We start from the raw sequence: 18955 nt of genomic DNA, 5'->3' as shown, positions 1-18955 counted from the left end.
CCGAAGTGGCGGGAACGGGTCCTCCGCGGCGGCCCCAAGGCGAGGGAGGCTGTAAAACCTGGCGGAGGATCCGGCGCGCCGGGTCCGGGATGACTCGGGTGTCGGGGGGCAGGGGCCGCGGGCTCGCAGGTAGAAGCGCCCCACGCGAGCGGGGGCCTCGGCCGCAGAAGGGGCTCCCCCGGGGCGGCAGGCGGGCGGGAGCTTTCCGGGCCCCTCCCGCGTCGCGGGCTGGCGGGGCGATGGCGACGACGGTTTCCCGGCTCCCCCGCCCCGGACGCCGATGGCGGTGCGTTCCGGCCCTCCCCCAACAGCTTCTCCCCCGCGGTCGCCGGAGCCGGTGAGGCCGGGAGGGCGGGGAGCCGCGGAGGGAAGGCGAGAGGGCGGAGGTTGCGTGGTGCAGGCGGCGGCGGCGGCGGCGGGAGGAGGAGGGCCGGGCGGGCAGGGGAGGAGGAGGAGGCGGGCTCCGTGTCGCACGCAGCTCCAGGCGGGGCAGCCCCGGTGGCTGAGGGACGCAGCCAGACCTTGGCGGGACGGGGCTTTCGCCGGGGCCCAGGCCCAGCGACCAGGCGGAGGCGTCGCGGGAGCCTTGTGGGCACCACGGAAATGCGGGTGAGTGTCGGCGGCCGCGGGACCGAAAGAAGGTGGCGGCGGCGGCGCAGGCCCGGTCCCGAGCCGCGGTGTCGCAGTGACTCGGGCCGCGGCCGCCGAGCCCAGGCGCTGGGCGAGGCCTGAGCCACCGAAACGCGGCCGGGCAGAATGGCGGCCGGGCCCGGGGGCTCGTGGGCGGAGGACGCCGGGGGCAGCAGGGGAGCGAGCGGGGCTGGGCCCTGAGTCACCCCGGACGGGCCGGGGCGGCCAGGCCTGGACTACGCACAGGGAAAAAGCCCGATTCACCGCGCCCAGAGCGGCGGCCTGGTGGCGCCGGCCCGTTTCCCCGTCGCGACCGGGCTGGGTCCGCGGAGTCTGGGCCGGCGTGTGGCCCCGGGCGGCTCGGGCGTTCGCGCCTCGCCTCGCGAGGCGACCTCCGCGGGACACCGGGACCCGTGCCCTTGCCCCTTCGCGCCCTCACGACCACGCTCCTCCTCGGCGCCGCTTTCCGGCCGACGCGTGCCCTCCTGTGAGCCCTGGGCTCGCGCGCACGAGCAGCCGCCAAGCCGGGCTTTCTCGCTTTCCGGTTCCCTGCCCGCGGCTCTCGGGTTCCCCGCCGGCATTGTTGCGACCGTGCAGGACGCTATTATTGGGTAACAGTCGTCCTTTTGCCCAGTTGTCCTCGGGGAGCGGGCCGGGGCAGGCGCTCAGGGATGCGAGCCCGGCGGCAAAACCGGACGGAGCCCCCCGGCGCCCGCCTAGCGCTCGCGAGTCGGGCCGGGCCCTGCGCCGCGGCCTCGGCGCGCCCCCGGCCCCAACGGGAGCGCGCGCCATGACCCTGGAGGTAACCGGGCGCCCGCAGGCTGCGGGGACTTGGGGTCCCCAGGCTCGGGTTCGTGCGATTTTTGCCCCAAGATCTGAAAGACCCCTGTTTCTGCCACCCGTGTAATATTGTGTAGCGCAGACGTAAGATAATCAAGAAAGAGAGGAATGCTTGTAGACCCTGCTTGAAATGAATCCCCAAAGTTAAGGTTTTCTGCCTGGCTGGCTTTGCCAAAAAGAGGATTCTCTTTTCCGACTGGGTCACTCTTGGTTGCTTCTGGTTCGTAGTAGGCGTTAGTGGTAAGTGCGCAAATACTGAATTGCAGTCTACTTAAATATTTATTTGCTCAGTGCGATTGCTCTTTCCTGTAGTAGCATTAAAATCGTCAAAAGTTCTGAGTGGAGTAAACGATCACACTTTTTGGAATAATCTTAACGAAGCGGCAGAAGAGAAACTAGATTCCTTTTTTACTTCAAGCCATGAGCTTCTAGGACCTAACGCCTCGCAGAAGTGTGTGCAGTTTTAACACTTCATTTCATGGTGCACCCGAAAATGTACCCAGTTTTTTGAAATCCTGGAGAGTGTATTATGCAGTAAAATATGTAATGATATTTAAAATGTAAAACCATTTTGTTTGAAAACAATATTTGGGGATGAGATTTTTCTTTGTTTAAAGGAGGTTTTTGGGTATTAGAAAATGTTTTACTTCAAGGTTCTATTTGTTGTTTTCCATGGTGAGTCGAAATAGTTGCATTGCTTTTCAAATCCCAAAGCATGCAAACACAGGACTGGCTCCCTTTAACTCTATTATGCCCATTTTTGGAGGTTTCAGGAGAGTGTTCCTTAAGCTTGAGAGGGATGGCCGAATTGCTTTCTAAATATGTTACACTTCTTTCCGCATTGGCTTCATCTTTTAAAAACTGTTTTGTCAAACAGCAAACCAACTTTAGATATGCTAGGGTTTTTCACCAATTTGTGAAAGCTTCCCTCCCTGAGAGCCACATGCTCAGGTCCTTACAGGCAGCCCCACCCCCCACTCCCAATGTGTGTACCACATCAGAAGACAGACACGCATGCCTGAGCTGATTCTGCATGGTTTCCTTAGATATTACAGTTCATTAGACTCTTGCCACTTACTGAATGTTATCTTCTAGCTGTAATGAACTACAATACGGCCTTATTTCCCATACATTTCTGACTCTGAATTCCTCCAAGGCAGGGGATGTTCCTTGTTTATTCTTGCTTCTCCAGAGTAACAGAACTTGGTTATGGTGGTGCCTCAATTGCTTATTTTTGAATGAGTGAGTTTTCTGGAATAATTCTAACTTAGTGTTTGAAAACATGCCCTGATTGTTGGCTACAGAAAACGCAGTCGTTGCACTTACGCCGGTTAAGAATGCAAGCTTTATTATACACTTAAGTAAAACTGATTCTCTCATCCCTCCTTTTCCACTCTCCCTTCCCATTTTTCCACTTCCCACCTTCCCACAGCACCCCAGTATCTAGTATAGGGCCCCAACAGAAAAATGCCCAGGTTTTCTATACCTGTGAAGTCCAGGACAGTGCCAAGAGAGAACAAGTTGTGAAACTTTAGCTTTCTTTCCCCTTAAAACTAGTTTTAAGGTGTGGATTTTTTTTTTTTTAATACTTTTTTTGGAAACACAAACACGATCAGGTTTTTCCCCCAGGTTGAGTATCCAGCCTTGCCTTTGAAATGAAGCAGCTTGGTAGTTGAGGCGTCTCCTTGTCGGAAAGATGAGGCCAGCCCCTTGGTTCTGCTGGAGTGGGATAGGAAGTTGCTGCGGGAGGAACCATCCCTGGGCCACTGAGGCCCTTTCATCAGAATGTCATTCCTAGTATACCCAGAGGCATTGTGTCTGTCTTTCAGCATGGCAAATTGAAACGAATGTACTTTAAATTGGGGAGTTGTTACTTGCCGATCTTCAAATTAAAAACATTAGAACCATAAGAACTTATGAAGGCGTTTTGTTTTGTTTTGTTTTTGCTGTTTCAGCCCTTTGTAGGTCCCAGAGCCATGACCTTGAGTCATTCTGGAATAAAATGTCTTTGGGGGACTGTCAGCTTCATTTTGAACTTGTCTTTTGGGTATGTCTGGAGAAAAGAGTTAACCATTTGAAGGGCCAATTCTAAGTTTGCCTTGCTTTTTAAAAATATCTGGTAGTTTATCAGCCAGTTTGTTTTGCAAATGAGAAATGAACATTAAATGAAAAATAGATCCAATCTGGATAAAAGCCTTATGTTTACTACTGAGGACATAATTTCCTTTTTATAGGAAGTTTCCTGTTTATAAAATGAACATTGAGTAAGCACACTATAAACAGGATTATAACATTTAATGACTTAAGTTTTTTATTCATGCATGGAGGTATTTCACTTCTAAAAATTCTGTGATGGAGAGAGAGATGTAGTCATTTATTTTTGCTTAGGTATAGAGCGTCTTGATTGGGAGAGAAGACATGGAGTCTAGTTCAAGCTTACCTTTGCGAGGGCCTGTATTTCCTCATTTGTGAAATGAGATGGTTTTTAAATTGACACTGTTGATTTCCTTAGGCCCTCAAAGTATGTGGATTTCATGGGAATGCCACGGCTTTTAACATTAACAGCATTTTGGGAAAAACGGTCTCAAAGAACATCAAGTATTCTATTCATGTTTGAAAAGCAGGGTTGTGAAGCCTAAGATTGAGGTATATTTTTTCCCTTGGGAAACTTGGACCAAGTAAGCACTGTTCTGCCCTTCCTAGTGTTCACTGCATGCTTCGGTGCTGTTGCAGTTCCATTCAAGATGTGACTCTTTGCCTTTTCTTTCACTGACGGCTCACACATCACCATCTCTGGAAAGCTGGCCCTGATGTCTCGGTCTGGGTTAGGAGCCTTCCCTGGGTTCCCGTGGTGTCCTGCCTGTGTCACTATCACAATATTTAACCTTTTGGTTGTACTTGGTGGTTTCTCCCACCAAACTGACCTCCTTTGGGCAGGGAGGCTGTGATAGCATCTGTCCCCAATGACTAGCGTACTGCATGCGTCAACATTCACGTACATCTTTCCACTGGAAATCCTTACAGTGCCCTCTGAAGTGTAGTCACTATGGTTTAACCCACTTTACAGAATACAGGTGAAGGAGCTGAGACTTTGAGCGGTGAAGGTCAGGGCTAGGAAGGTGGTGAAGCCTGGCTAACTCCAGAGCTCAGGCTTTTAACCAAATGTTCCCTGACTGACTGGTTTATAAAAGGTGGAAGAAGACTAGAAGAGACTAAAATGAAAAGCTTTAAAGACTGATATCTGATCATTATGGCAGAATTCATTATGCGGAACTGTGATCTGCTGCTAAGAATGAGCTTATTCTTCCTGGTCTTTTAGTAACATTGTGGGAGAGTAATCAGGCACTGATAGCATAGACATGAACAGTTCTGGAACTTTGGGGCTATTGTTAAATTGGGTGTGATGTTATGACTCATTGGCCTTGCAAAAATTTGTAAAACCATTCAAGACAGTTCAAATCTAACAAGCTGCAATTTTTTTTTAAAGGCCTGTGTCAGAAATATTTTGGAAAGGAGACTGTATGAAATGGGTGCAGCCATTTAAAATATGTATAAAGTGTGTATGTACTAATGAAGATATTTAAAGTAGTAAAAATGACTGTCATTTTAGGGGGTAAACTTGGGTGCTTTTAAAATATTTTTTCAAGAAAAAATTTTAAAGCCAAAAAACAGCAGCATGGCAATCTCAAGATGGAGAAGACCTAGATATAGGAACTGTAAAGGAAAATATTTGAGTACCTTAGAATAATACAACTTCTCTGTGTTAAAATTCCATAAACAGAATTAAAAGGTGAATGGCAAACAGAAAAATATTGTAACTTACAAGCAAATTTACTTTCCTTACTGTAAAAAGAGGGCATGTGAACAGCAACAACCAAAGAGGACTGCCCCAACCCCTGTGGAAAAAAATGGGCAAACTGGTAATTTATAAAGAGAGGAGCAGGAAACATGAAAAAACTTTGAACTTCACTAGCTGTACTCGAAATGCAAATCAGTGAGATACTGTTTGTTTAAATTGGCATAGATTACAAAATAAGCTACGTATGGCGAGGGTATGGAGAAATGAGCTCACTCATACCTTACTAGAAAGTGTAATTTAATATGAATTTTAAAGAACAAAATATGTAACAAAAGCTTATAAAATATGTATACTTTGCAATTGCCATTCCATTTCTAAGAATTTAGTCTAAGAAAATACAAAAAAAGCTGACTAACAGATTAATATTCTGTCCAGGGTATGCTTTTATTTAACTAATAGCCTCTTAACAAGCATTTGTTTTCTGGTTTTTTTGCTGTTATTAAGGATGATTATTTTAGCATTTATTTGTTATTATTTCGAGACAATCCTCCTCTGTCACCCAGGCTGGAGTACAGTGGCGCTATCTCGGCTGACTGAAATCTCCCCCTCCTGGGTTCAAGCAGCTCTCTGCCTCAGCCTCTCAAGTAGCTGGGACTACAGGCACAAGCCACCACACCCGGCTAATTTTTGTATCTTAAGTAGAAACAGGGTTTCACCATCTTGGCCAGACTGGTCTTGAACTCCTGACTTAATCCACCTGCCTCGGCCTCCCAAAGTGCTGGGATTAAGGCACCAGCCACCGCACCTGGCCCTATTTCAGCATTTAGATCAATCTTTCAACTTTCATAATACTGTATTTAATGAACAGTCAGTATTAATGATAAAAAAATATAACTTTATAAAACAGCATATGTAAGTAATGTCTAAAATTTTGTTTGGTGTGTAAGTATATGTATTTTTTAAAAAGATGAAAACCAAAATGTTAACACTTGATTATCTCTTGAGCAGTGGAATTATTTTTAATTTCTCTGAGCAGTGGGTTATTTTTAGTTTTTTAAAAATTTTTTCCTTCAACTTTCTACAGTGCACATGTATTTATAATTCAGTGGATTAATTTATAATAAAATCAAGAAATCTCAAACAGTAGAAGCAGAGTAGCTTCTTGCAAGGAAGACGTTTCTACTTAATGCTAAAAGCACTTCGTATTTGCTGTGTGTTGGTGCACAGGGTTAAATATCTGACTTTTGTTTATTTCCCCATATCTTATTCCTTCAATTACTTTAGTCCCCTCATTTAATGCCCTCCACAAAACTGTCCTAATCTCATGAAACTGATTTATGTTTTGATTGTTTATTATAACACTACATTAGGCACTAATGAATTGTCTTTAATGTGGAAGTTTCTTTTTCTTAGTATTAGTGTGAACTTTCTATCCTTTTTTGCTTAGCTCACAACTCCTAATGATAGTAGATGCATTTTCAATTAATGTTTAAAGTTAATGTCATTATGCTTAAGAATAAGAATCTGCTAAAAATCAGAAAAAATATTTTGGTCCAGTGGGTACTGTAGCTTGGAAAATTCACAAAAGCGACTATCAATTATTTAAGAAATGTATGCTAAATAATACAAATGCTGGAGGGGGTTCTGGGGGTGTCTTTACTATGTCAAAATTAATTAAATACTAACGAAAATAGTTACATATGCCTGATATACATCCAAAAGTCAAAAGGGGGTTGGAGGGGAGGAGGCAGAGAGCTCAGACCTTTTCTCAGGGAAGGAAGGAGGCTTTGGTGAGACTGGAAGGAAAGGTTTGCAATTCTAGATGATGTCGATAAACCCACTCTTTGATCTCAAGTGGAATTCAGGGAATAGACATGGGAAATAGTCATTTCCCCCTCCCCAAACTCCAAGCTTATCTTCAGGAACTTGGAGACTTTAGTGTGGGGGATGGTGAAGGAAAATTCCAGACTGATTCTTCTGACTTCTACCATCTTAAACGTTTAAAAGGTTTACTTGCCGTTTATTTTACATGCAATAATAACTCCTAGTCCAGGTTGAGCATCTCTAATTTGAAAATCCTAAATCCTCCAAAATCTAGAACTTTCTGAGTTACCAACATGAGGTGACATGTGAAACACTTCACCCCGACCTCATGTGATGGGCCACGGTCAACTTGGGAGAGTGCTCAGCAGTTTATTCAACATCCCCAAGGGGAAAGTAAAATTACCTTCAGGCTATGTGTCTAAGGTGTATATAAAACATCTGAATTCCCCTTTTAGATTTGGATCCCATCCCCAAAGTACCTCAAATCTTCCAAAAGATGAGACAATCCAAAATTCAAAAGACTTCTGGACCCAAGCATTTCAGATAAGGGATACTTGTGTTCAGTGCTTGGTGTGAGCCAAAGACTTTGCCAAGCATGCTCTGTGACTCCATCGCTGCTTGCCCTCAGCTTTCTGCTGCTTGCAGATGCCTCACATGGGACAGAAGGCTGTCTAATGCAGTCCTGGTTGAGGGTGGACTTTGACACACAGCATGAGAATGTATTACGTCAATCATCAAGTAGAGACTACTGAAATTAGAGTGTCTCCTATTTGATTTGTTGATGAAAGGCTGCTTGGGCACCTATGTAGAGTAGGTCCTACCAAAAAGGGACCCAAAACACACAGAGGGAAGAAGGGTTAGGAATGCTGAGGACACATACTGGAATTGGCTCTTCAGTGATGCCTTTGTTACATGTTCTGTGTATACGGGACTTTGCCCTATGCAGGGATGGGTGTGTGTGTATCTGTGTGTGTGTGTGTGTGTGTGTTTAATGTCAGCAGTTTAGCAGGGGCTTTACAGGTGAAACATTGTATGTGTGCTCACTTATGACATTATGAAGGTTTTGTTTGTTTTGGTCACTGTTATTTTTATAATGGAGCTCTGCTTTACCACTCTACTTGTTACCACATTTTCAGGATTTTTATTTATTTAGACCAATATTTGCCTATCTGTGTTCTGTGACATGTAAGGTATGGGAATGGGAGGGAAGCTCTGTGAATAAACTTAGGAGATGCCAGGTGGCATATTGAAGGGCCTTTACAATCTTAATGTGCTTTACTGTTCCTATAGGGAGATATATGCATATATACATACATTCATATGTATTACCTTTAAAAGAAGAAAACTCTCCTACCATATTAAAGAACATGTTTTGTAGAACACATACTGATTTTAAAATCATAGAATGTGGAAAATAAGGTGCCCTGCAGTAGAGATTTGATACGGAGTGAATGGATGTGTTCGTTTTTTTCTCTTTGGTAGAGCACTGACGAGCACCTGGAAATACCTATGGTTCTTTGTAGTACAATGTGAGACATGCCATAGAGGCCAGGTTCCTAATGAGTGTGGTTATAAGTTTAGTGTGTAGGAATAATTTTTGCTTCATTCTAGTCCTTGTTTAAATCCTAAATACTATTAGAGGAATTACATTAAAAAATTTTTAAGGCAGGCTGGGCGAGGTGGCTCACGCCTGTAATCCCAGCACTTTGGGAGGCTTAGGTGGGTGCATCACGAGGTCAGGAGATCGGGACCATCCTAGCTAACATCGTGAAACCCTGTCTGTACTCAAAATACAAACAATTAGCTGGGCATGGTGGTGCACACCTGTAATCCCAGCTACTCAGGAGCCTGAGGCAGGAGAATTGCTTGAACCCGGGAGGTGGAGGTTACATTGAGCCGAGATCGCACCACTACACTCCAGCCTGGGCGACAGGTTGAAACTGTCTCAAAAAAAAATTAAGGCATATGGGAGACAACAAAATCAAAGCCTGTGTCATTTACATCTTATTGGTGGTGTCATATGTTGAGAACAGTATTTTATTTAAGTTCCAGGGTTACATATGCAGGTTTGTTGCAAAGGTAAATGTGTGCCACGGTGGTTCGCTGCACCCATCAACTCATCACCCAGGTATTAAGCCTGGCATGCATTAGCTCTTTTGACTGATGCTATCCCCCATACCTTCCCCGACAGGCCCCAGTGGGTGTTATTCCCCTAGCTGTGTCCGTGGAGAATGCTTCTGAAACCTGTACAATAATGGTTTAACCACAAAGCTGTTTCACATTTTTTCCTTAAAAATCTAAAACTTTCTGGTTTTAAAAGCATCTCAATACTTCTCCTCTTGAAGGCTCTCTTAGATTTTTACTTGATTTATCAGATTGGTTCTCTTGCATTTTGAATTCATGATTTCCAGAGGGTGAACACTGTTCTCATGATGGTCTTGCGTTAGATTAATTTGGGGAACATCACCAGGTCTGTTCTCCAGAGTGTTTGGCCCCTTCTGACGAGAGGCCGCGTTACCCATTTCCAAGACTTGTGGACCAGGTTACCCTTCTTTTTTCTTGGGCCACCTCTTGAAGTTAGGGTTCCGTGCAAAATATTTGCTGTTCTAGTTCATCTTATCTTTTCTAACTCTTCATGAGCATTCAGGAGATAGCTTTAACTTGATCTTCTCGTCTCTTTTGCTTTGGGGATTCTCGGTTTTATTCAGGCTAAGCGACTCAGCAACTTCAGCTGAGTGCCTTCCAGTCCTGCTAATAGCCTTCAGGGCTTTTCCATTTGACTAACCTGCCCCTACTTACAACTTGGCTTGCCCCATCCTGATCTTTTTTTTTGCTCCTTAGACCATATCCGGTGTCTCTATTTCTAGCATTATATCAGAGACAAGTAAAATATTTGTGTGTCTGACTTTACTTTTTTTGTTTGTCCATATTCAGCGATCTACCAAATCTTACTAGTTACTCCCCCATAAGCACATGCTGTGTGTTTATACCTTCCTCTTTGGCCCTGCAGTCACCAGCGTCATTCTGCCCTCACACCTGGGGATCCAGTGCGCTGCTGATTGCTGCTTTGTTCAGGACTTGCCCGGCTTCCTTGACTACAGAGGCTCTCCAGGGCAGGTATTGGGCCGCCAGCATTTGGTAGAGGGGACTCGGCTTCTCGTCTTTGTCAACCCTTCACCACAGCCTTCCTGTCTCATCTTCATAAGCTTTCAAAAAATCCTCAAGGTCTAGCTATATGTATAATGCTAACAGGCTTTTTAAAAAAACTGGCTCTGCTGCGTTTCGCATTTGAAAGTAGCTGGATGTTGGTTCTGGGTATATGTCTCTTAGCTCTTCAAACTTGGAATATAAGTTCTAGTGACAGCGTTTAGCAAAATTTCAACAAAGCAACCAATTTGTGGAAGTTCTGTTAACTTTGAGGTTTTACCATAATCAATTATAAATGTTGGAATTTTTCTATTGATAAGGCTAGTTTATGGAAAACTGATTAAAGAATTCACTGATGATAACCAGCAAACCATATATTACACTGAAGTTTTGTTTCGAAGGTATAGATATTGTGGAAGATGAGTGTCCACATTGCTTTTTATGGTAAACATATAGGTGAGTGTGTATGTATGTAACTAGGATAGTGATTCCCTTAATAGTTGTAGGAAAAGTGATTCTAAAAAGCATTCTGATGCCTCTCTTGGTGAAAGTGAGTGAAACTACAGTTTCACATTAAAAAGAGTACTGTCCCACCAAAAATACAGAGGGGGATTTGCTTTACTGACAGTTGAGTACAGGCTAACTTGAGTATATGCGCATACAAACTGTGTTCTGTGTGTGTGATTCCGCCAAAAAAAAAGTCCTAAAATGTGCATCTCTTTATTCCATTGTATTTATATTTTTCAGAAGTTGATTTATTTGCTTTTTTGATGTGTACATTTTATTTTTCAGGAAACTGAATCAAGTTTGTGAGCGTCACGTGCTTTAAAGTGTTATAGAGTTCTTGATGATAAAACTATGGGGAAAATCTGGATTTTGTAATGTTAGTGTTAGTTCTTTACCTTTTTAAAAATATTAACTGTATTTTCAACTGGGAACATGGATTTATGGCTTTCAAAATAAGCTACTTGAAGTGTAAGCTTAAAAAGCTTGCTTGAGAAAATACACAGGTTAATGAGGTAAATTATCTGAGATAAAAAATATGGACAGCCTAAGTTTAGTGTGGAAGGTCTCAACAGTAGTCTGTCCATATTTTATCTCAGATAATTTACCTCATTAACTTGTGTATTTTCTCAAGCAAGCTTTTTAAGTTTATACAGCTAGGGTTGTGACAGAAATCAGTAAATCAGTAGCAATCTTGACATGCAGGATATTCTTTATACTTATTTAAGGTCTGGGTTTTGCCAGGTGCGGTTGCTCACACCTGTAATCCCAGCACTTTGGAGGCCAGCGTGGCTGGATTGCTTGAGCTTATGCATTTGAGACTAGCCTGGGTAACATAGCAAAACCCCATCTCTACAAAAAATTAATATTAGCTGGGTGTGATGGCTCCCACCGGTGGTCCCAGCCACTTGGGAGGCTGCGGTGGGAGGATTGCCGAGCTCCGAGAGTGGGATGTTGCAGTGAGCCGAAGTAGCACATTTCATTCCAGCCTGGGTGACAGAGTGAAAGCCTGTGTCAAAAATAAGTAAAATGTAGGTTTAAATTATTGCTGATGCTTTTGTGTCTCTGCCCTTTAACAATAACCCCCAAAACCCACCACTCTAAGGGTAACAAATAAATACAAATTGTACAGACCATGAGGGAAACTGACTAGAAACTTTTGTAACTACACAGAAAGGCACATCTTGACTAGGGGCATTTCTATAAAAACTACAAGCGAATGCAAATGTCTAGAGGCTTACCACTGTTTCAGAATAATAAGCAAAGCTGATGCTGCCGCCTGCCCCCCTCCTGTTTTTTTTTTTTTTTTTTTTTTTTGTATTTTTAGTAGAGACAGGATTTCACCATGTTGGTCAGGCTGGTCTCAAACTCCTGACCTCGGGTGATCCGCCCTCCTTGCCTTCCCAAAGTACTTAGATTACAGGCATGAGCCATCATGTCCAGCCCACATTTTCTCCTTTATTATAGGTATGGCCAGACTGTTTTGAGACAGAGTAGGAAGCAAAATTTAAAAAGTCCCCTCCCCAAAAGAACCTTGTCTCTTATTGAAGGTTATCGAGTGACAGATTTCTATGAGCTCAGAAGACATACTCAAATGATTGAGAAACCGTTTTTCCCAATTATTCTTGACTGATTTAAAGCCCGGGTTTAAATATACACTTCTCTGCATATATGTTTCTCCCCATACCCTCTTCCCAGTGTTTATAATTTTGGAAAATACTAAAGAGTTCTTAGTACTTGATGTTGTAATAGCTAGTAAGGACGTTTTCAACAAGCTGCTTTTTAGCAAATGCAGCATTGAACATATATGCAGAGAACAGGGGTGCAAGTCTGGCAGACAGATGGAATCACAGGTACAGTGGGTGACATCGATCACTGTGAGCCTTGAGTGGCTCAGGGACCACTGGGGACGTGTGTCAGGAGCATCTTACCTGAAAGAGATATCACTTAACTGTGCCCAGTTCCTTTAGGAGGGTGGATAAAGTGGTTGGGTGTCTTTAAACACAAAACGTAAAAGCCCTAAATCAAATAAACAGCATGGTAGCACCCTTTCTCCTTTTGAGCCAGTTTGTAGTGAAATGGGAAGTGTATTTGAAGGTTTGCTTAGCTAGGGAAAGTTGCTGATCAGAATTTTTGACTCAGGGTTAAATTATCTTAGTTGAAAAAAAAATAATGAAAAGGGGTGTTCTTATTGGCGAAAAGATTCATGTTCACTTAGTGATAACACTAGCTTCCAAAATCTGCTTGTTGAGCAGATAGTATTCAAGGCCTCACACTCAACGGCAGGGCACACCGTTCACCACATGAGGAAAATTTGGAAATTAGTTGAATAGGATTGTGGGAACTGTGAGTTGAGATTTTTCATTTGACTGGGAGTTAATAGCATTTGTGGTTGACTAAGGGCATCCTTTACGGAAGTGGTCCTCGTGTGCACGGCTCACTGGAAGAGGGAAAGACCCTCCAGGAGGTACACATCTGGCCTTCCGTGCTCGGTGGCCTGGAGCACCAGTGTCTACAGGCCCCCTAAAAGGAGGGCAGAATGGCTTGCTCATTCTATCTTTGTATTTGTGTTGGGCTGGCTTCTGAAAATACCATAGTGTCAAGACAGAAGATAAATTTCTTGGATGCTGATGTGCAGTGAGAGCTCTTCAGTAGCGGCATTTCCAAAGTCAGTAGATTTCATACAACAGCAGCCCATTCATTCACTAGAAAGAGAGCTAGGAAGCCCTGTCAAGCTGGTGTTTTAAAGTATTGTTATGTATTTCATGTTACAGCGAAAGAGTCATGTGAATTTTGAGAGAGTGATATTTCAAGGAAAATTTGAACTCTGTCACAGCTTAGGCTGGATCCCCAGGTCTGTCCCAATACAAAGAAATCCTCCACCCTCTGCTCAAAGATACATTTTGGTGGTAATTTTGGAGAAGCACCACCTCTGTGTCATCAGTTATCAAAAGTATTGTGGAATTTTTAGACAATGTTAATGTACATCATTTTGACTTTAAAAATAAGCATGACTGGTTTAACATTTAAGGACTATCTTAGGAATTTCATAGATATTAGAAACCCTTTGTAGTAGTATTAACATGAATAGTAAGTAGCAAATGCCTACCGTGTTTCAGGACTCTGCTAAGCATTTTATTTTCACAACTCACTTATTCCCCACAGCCACTTTATACAACAGATACAATATTATCCCTAGTACAAATGATGAAATATAGGCACAGAAGTTAAGGAAACTGACCAAGCTCACACTGCCAGTGACTTGTGGAGCCAGAACTGTGAAGTTCGAGAGACAATCACATGCATTTCTATATTAGCTGTTTGAAATTTGTCACTGTGTACTGCCAGTCAGTGCCTGTTGAATTGTTTCTTTAGTAAAATGTTTTTTTGTGGGATAACCCGGAACCCACACAGACATAACTGGAAAAAAAAAATGCACTGAGTAATACTTACCGTGTTACATTCTATGAGCTTTCTTTCTATTTCAATTTTTAAAAAGTTCCCTTCCCTTTTACTAAGTTAGTTTCATGATCTACACAATAGTGAATTGCAGCCCTCAGTTTGAAATGCATGTGTGATGTAGATGATTATGATAAAATGTAGTACCACTTTTTTCTTGTCTTAAAGTGAATGAAAATACTGGAAACAAAATACATCAATGTACCAATCTAGACCATTGAGTAATTAGGATTCAATGTAGGTAACTGAATAAAAGCATTGTGGTGAAACTGAACTGGAATTCAGTCCTTAGCAGTTAAAACTAGTTTATTTGGACAAACTGGGCAGTCTTTATAACACCTGATAAATATAATGTGATCATGGTTTTCTGTAAGTTTTCAGGTTTTCTGGAGCAGTTTATGCCAGTGACGCTTGTGGCATCCTACTTGGAAGTCATGTAGTAAAATAGGAAGAATATAGATGTTGACTTAAGATTCATTTGTGAATTGAACAATATTTAAGGCATTTAGTGATTGTGTGTGGACTTTTTAGAATTTAAAAGGACCCTCCTCTATTACTTATTGAAGTATCAACTCTAAGAGAACAAAAATTGTTTTCGAATTCCTAAGATGTTTCTAGGAGAAAAATTCTGTACTTAATGATATCTGAGAATTCTCATAATTATAAAATTGTGTGTGTGGGGGGGGAGATTAATTAAATTAGCATGTGTGTATATTTTATTTTATATGTATATTTTTTTGAGACGGAGTCTCTGTCACCCAGGCCGGAGTGCAGTGGCGAGATCTCGGCTCACTGCAGCCTCCACTCCTGCATTCAAGCGATTCTCCTGCCTCAGCCTCCCAAGTAGCTGGAACTGTAGTAAAACTTTGAGGCTCTACTAATTTATTCTTTATAGCAATTCTAAGAAGGTGGTATTTTTGTGTTTAATTTCTACTCCCCACTTTATTAAGGTATAATTAACAAAACATGTATTTACAGTATACAACCTGATGTTTTGATATATGTATACTGCACATCACGAAATGATTAAATCAAGTTAATTATATCCGTCACTTCACATACTTAACATTTTTTTTAAGATGTACTGTAAGCATTTTTTTCTCTTTTGTTTTGCTTTTAAGCAATTTTCACATCTACATAGCTTATTCCTCCTGTCTAACTGAAACTTTGTACCTTTGGCCAGTTTCTCCCCATCCCACTCCTTGGTGCTTCATTTTTAGAGGAAAACTTAAAAATGAATGAACAGAATTAGAATTGGCTTTATAGAATGAACCAACGGCCCCTTGTGAGAGAATCTGAACAGCAGTGCTGGCTGGTTTGGAGTCTGTCTCTCTCCTCCGTAGGGATTGGTGTGGTATTTTCTCAGTGCCCTCTGGTGGTGATCTGAGTGGGGGTCATCTTGTTGAGGTTGCCAAAGGGACTCGTTTTAGAGGGCAGTGGAAAGCATGAACACACCTGGGCAGAACATGGTCGTCTTTATACCAGAGGTTGAATCCAGGGTTCCATATATCCAGCTGAGAGATATGCACAGAAGTTCTGTTGTGAGAATGCTGCTGGAAGTATTATTGGTTGTGCTTTGTTGTTTTTGTGTGTGTTGAGACAGGGTCTTGCCTTGTCCCTCAAGATGGAATATGGTCACATGATCAGAGTCCACTGCAGCCTGGAACTCCTGGGCCCAAGCGTTCCTCCTGCCTCAGCCTCCTGAGTTGTACCTTGTTTTTGAATAAGGTGTGTGGTTTTGGGAGACATATTTGTCATGTCCGTTCATTTGCAAGTTTGTTGTAATTATGAGTGTTTACTGGCTTTAGAATTTAAAAGGAAATTTCATGTCTCACTCCTACCAGTCGTCGTATCATGGTGAATGCGGTAATAAGTCTTCATGCTCTCTGAGTCAGTACTGAGGATTCTCTTGTGACAGCGATGTCAGGAGAGGCAGGTATCTGGTGGTTTCTGCTAGTGACAGAGTCCACCATCCTCTTCTCACCATCATTTTGAGCAAGTCATTTCCATTTCTACTTGGCTGCAGCCAGGCTTCATCGCTTTCTACTCTTTTGGAGTTATGTTCTTGAAGGCCATGTCTCCTGGCAGTTACCACGGTGAGTGACTTTTTCATAACAGACCTTTGATTTATCTTCAACCTTAACACTCTTGGGCTAGAAGTTTCATAGCTGAGCCTCCTTTGGCTTGTTTTCTGGCCTCCTTGTTCTCCTGCTTAATATATTCTGTCTCTTGCAAGCATTCTCTCTTATTTTTTTGGGAGGGGTGGGAGGCAAGCGACTACTTTCCCCACATCCTTGAAGTACAGTGTTTTAGTCCTCATCTCTATTAAGTTCTTCCTTCACGCTTTGAAGATTTTTGTTTGCACTGATGCCAACAATTTTACTTGTCTATTACTAAATTTATTTCTTCAGGTGTGATTTCCTTTGGGTTACAATTTTTTAACTGCCTGCCTTTAAAAAAAAATCACTTCACATTCAACTTATCTAAAATTAAGCTCTTCATCTTCTTTCTAGTTTCAGGCTTCTTCTCATAACTTACCTATTTCTGTTAATCCTCACTTTCTTATATAGCGTTTTTTCTAACTCCCTTTACTCCTGGGGTTTTGCCAGCATGAGAATTTTTAAACTGAGTGTTCAATTTAGTGATATAAAGAATTTCATATAAATATACTTCTATGTCTGGATAATCATCCTGTAACCTAGAACTGCCATGATATTTTATATTTGTGAGTTCATATTTATTTACAATTATATTGTTGCCAGATAATTACCTAAGGCAGAGGCTAGAATTGCTTGAGATCCTGCAGGCCACATATGGCTCCAAGATGTTCTAGCATTTACAGGATAACTTTTTTGTTTTTTTAAAATCATAAAAAGTATCAAAAGTGTAGCAGACATGTCCATTCCTGATAATTACACAGGCTAACACATGCAGACATTGTCCTAGATCTGGTAGTTACAGACTTCATATGTAACTACTATAATTTCAAGGTGCTGATGAGCATAAATGATACTGGCAGTGGCTGGCATGGAATAATGAAAATCTTTGTGATTTCTTGCTGACAACGTTAGGCATTTTGTTAAAAGTACTGCGTCTGTTGCCTGCATTCATAACCAAAGGAATTGTCAAATTTCCATCAGAGGTTAGTAGAAATAAAGACATAATTTTTTTTGCCCCATCTACATTCAGAAGCCCCCTGAAATCCATCCATGGACCCCACTGTAGTCGCTCTTCCACTCACCTCCCCCACTGTTTTCTCCTTCCCTTGTGGGTAACCATTTTATATTAGTGTTCAGTTTAGCTTCCCAATTTTTCTTCTGGAAAAAAAAATATATATCTACACTTACGTGTTAGTATTTACTCCCCTCACACATAAATAGTGCCTGTTTTCAGCTAAGTATCCGCTAAGAATTTACTTTCTTATCAGTATGTGGAGGTCCTTTCTTTCTTAACAGTTTCTATCTTTGCACAGTGCTCCATTGTACTAACTTAGTCTTCCTGTTCCCTACTCATGGGTTTGGGGTTGATTTCAAGTCTTGCAGCAACACAACTTGAATTTACCACTTCTTGTGGTTTTGGCTGACATATTTTGGGAATAGATTACTAGAAGTGGATTGCCAGGTCAAAGGAGAAAGGCATCTGTCATGTTATTAGATCTGGCAAATTCCTATTTTTATCATGGAACATTTCTTCAGCAATAGCTGTATTGTTTTGAACTTTGTTTTTTGTTTTGTTTTTTTGAGTTGGAGTCTTGCTCTGTCGCCCAGGCTGGAGTGCAGTGGGGTGATCTCTGCTCACTGTAGCCTCCACTTCCTGGGTTCCAGCAATTCTCCTGCCTCAGCCTCTGAGATAGCTGGGATTACAGGCACGCACCACCATACCTGGCTAATTTTTATATTTTTAGTAGAGATGCGGTTTCACCATGTTAGCCAGGCTGGGTCTCGAACTCCTGACCTCAGGTGATCTGCCCGCCTCAGCCTCCCAAAGTGCTAGGATTACAGGCCACCACATTGGCCTTGTTTTGAATTTTGAAAGCAGTGTCTGTCAAGTTCTGGAACCCAGAAATGAATTGTTGGAAGTTGGAAAGTATAAATTAGAGTCTTTGTCATCTGAATTCTTTCTTACCTGTCCCACCGCATCCAGTCAGACCAGTTACCGTGATAACTGCTTTGTGTCGCCTATGTCTTGGGCCTCTCCTTCTCCATTGCTGTAGGTCTAAGTTGAGCTGTTATCTCGGTGTCACTTGTCTTCTCTGAAACCTTCCATAACTCTGTCACCCTCACGGAATAAAGGCCTTGCATCCTGTTACCACCAACCCAGCTGCTACCTCTCACGACTTGCACAAATCCTTCACCCGGTTCCTGCGATTGGCTTCTGCGTCGTGCTTGTCTTCCTTGGACATCAGCTTCCCTGTACCTCTACTGCTGTTCAATTCCTGCTCGTCCTCTGGGAAACACTCGAAGCCCACATTCTGTAAAGACTTCCTGATAATTGTAGCCTGAAATGACTTCTTTTGCCTATTAACTTGAATTGCCACTTTTGCCTTTATCTTTAATACGGCAGCAAATCATGCATGCCATATGGCATCTCTTCTAATACCTGCAGGCAAAGCTTTGACATTTGTGTTTTCACCTGTTGATATATTGTTGCGGGAGTGTAAACCCCTCTATTGGTAATGTTTTACAAAGCATTTCTTTTAGTTGTTTTTATTTTTTTTTTTTTGTTACCGCGGTTTCCTCTTTTGATTAACAG

At 42.6% G+C, this 18955-nt stretch overlaps 1 protein-coding gene across 3 annotated transcripts in view; it reads left to right on the top strand.

Annotated features, from left to right (window-relative positions):
• Positions 1 to 243: 243 nt before the first annotated feature.
• The window catches only part of CUL1 (cullin 1), a 99812-nt gene continuing 81100 nt past the window's right edge, over positions 244 to 18955 (top strand). The window contains exon 1 of one of the 3 annotated variants that reach the window (XM_032245134.1): positions 244 to 337. The gene's annotated coding sequence lies outside the window, so the exon portion shown is untranslated. Of the gene's footprint in view, positions 338 to 462; positions 610 to 1291; positions 1711 to 18955 lie in introns of those variants that run through there. The other 2 variants (XM_032245133.1, XM_032245135.1) reach the window with 2 other exon arrangements.

This window comes from Sapajus apella, unplaced genomic scaffold (genome assembly GCF_009761245.1).
Source record: "Sapajus apella isolate SASKATOON/1434 unplaced genomic scaffold, GSC_monkey_1.0 scaffold56, whole genome shotgun sequence".
Taxonomy (NCBI): Eukaryota; Metazoa; Chordata; class Mammalia; order Primates; family Cebidae; genus Sapajus; species Sapajus apella.
Note: the sequence above shows the minus strand (reverse complement) of the source record. Positions and strands in the feature narration are given on the sequence as shown.